This window comes from Tenrec ecaudatus, chromosome 17 (assembly GCF_050624435.1).
Source record: "Tenrec ecaudatus isolate mTenEca1 chromosome 17, mTenEca1.hap1, whole genome shotgun sequence".
NCBI classification, from domain to species: Eukaryota; Metazoa; Chordata; class Mammalia; order Afrosoricida; family Tenrecidae; genus Tenrec; species Tenrec ecaudatus.
Window position 1 is genome coordinate 41,530,597 of NC_134546.1, and position 1,710 is coordinate 41,532,306.

Consider the following 1,710-nt stretch of genomic DNA (forward strand, 5'->3'; position numbering starts at 1 on the left):
TTCCTGGATTGCAGAGGCTCATAGGCTTCTTCTATATTCACTTAGTTGACACCTCACTTCAATGGCTGCTGCTTTTCAGACAAGCCTGTAAGACCCCAGATGCTGGGGTTTCTTTGTTTTGCTTTGTTTTATTTTTCTGATACTGGGTCCTGCCTTGTGTTCTCTCTCGTGTTCTCTTACATTACTTCCTTTGCAGGGAATCAGCTGCCATGTTAAAAGCTTCCCATGGTTTGGGCTTGAACCAAGGCTAACAGCTTGATGGAACTGTTGGCTTCAAGCAGGAGCCCAAAGAAATGTCTTCCTATGGTCTGTGGGCCATTTCAGGACTTGGAAATGTAATGGTCAAGTCATTAGAAAGAAACATCCGAGTGAAAAACAAAACAAAAAAAACCCTCCCCATGGAGAGGCTCACCTGACCAGGAGGTGATGGAGGCCTCTGGTCAACATCCAGTGAGGAATTGAAGCTCTCTCTCTCTCTTCTTATTTACCGGAAGCACTTAGTCCAATAACTGACAAGGAGCTGAATCTGTCCAATACTGTTGTGAGGGGATGAGGTCACAACCCTGGTTGATATCTTGACTGCAGCCTTGGAAGGGACCCCGGCAGTCCTTAGGTGGTACCATTAACACACCTAGCTGCTAACAAAAGGCTGGAGGCTTTAATCCACCCAGAGGTGCCTCCCAAGAAAGGCCTAATGGTCTACTTGTGGACCACACAGACTGGTGTGCTTCTTCGGTGTACATATAGCTGACACCTTACTTAGATGGCTGCATGTTTTAAGATCAGCTTTTAAGACCCTGCATACTATTTTTTTTCCTGATAGCTGGGCACCATCTGCTTTCATGATCAACTTTGCTATAGTATAGCACCAATATCTTCAGTGGTTCCTTCACGAGGGTAAATATTCAGCAGGGCTACATCGTAAGAAGTGATTGTTCTTACAGTAGGGTTTATGCTAAGTCCAAGCTCAAAATCCATCCATATATCTCAGGCTTATATATATCCCTGTTCTACTGATGTATAAGCATCATCAGTTTTCATTCAGAGATAATATAAGTAACCTCCACTGGGCCTTTGGTAATTTTAAACATTGGAAAGTCTTTTTTATCTGAAAAGATAAAGTTTGACCTAATTAGTTTATTAGAATTTCATCTCTCATCAAGGAGGACATGTGTTTTCTTTCCCTTCCTTGTTCCTAATTCCTCCCCTTTGCTGTCTGCTTCTTCTGTGTATACCTTCCATCTTTTTTCTTTTTCTTTTTTAAACTCATCGATTTGGTATTCAGGACTTTCCTTTGGGCCCCTGTTAGGAGACATCTTATGCAGAATGAATCATGGAAATAATCCAAGAAGTTCCTCTGATCTTTTTGGGGATCATGCTGAGCCCAGTTCAAATGGGGCAGAACTGCCAGCTTGGGGCTGAGTTTCTTGATTTCTTGTGTTGTAGGAGAGTATTTTTACTATTATTATTAGTATTCCCTTTTCTGCTCTCTCAGCATCAGCATTGCTAGCTCCAGGTGACTTCCTGATTTATTACCCACATTTTAATTTTTGCCAATGCTGCTGTTTCTTTGAACCCCAAGTCAGCATCGTAACTCTGAGAGGAGCAAGTACAGGGCCTGGGCCGAGGCACCAAGATGGTTGGCCACAACTCACAGTAATTGTTCTGCAAGCACTGAATATACCAAAAACTAACTTCCAAGGTTAAGAA

At 42.6% G+C, this 1,710-nt stretch overlaps 1 non-coding gene across 1 annotated transcript; it reads left to right on the forward strand.

Annotated features, from left to right (window-relative positions):
• Positions 1 to 230: 230 nt before the first annotated feature.
• Positions 231 to 366, forward strand: LOC142431217 (small nucleolar RNA SNORA2/SNORA34 family). Its single transcript, XR_012780758.1, has one exon. It is a non-coding gene; the product is annotated as a small nucleolar RNA SNORA2/SNORA34 family (small nucleolar RNA).
• The last annotated feature ends 1,344 nt before the right edge of the window (positions 367 to 1,710 follow it).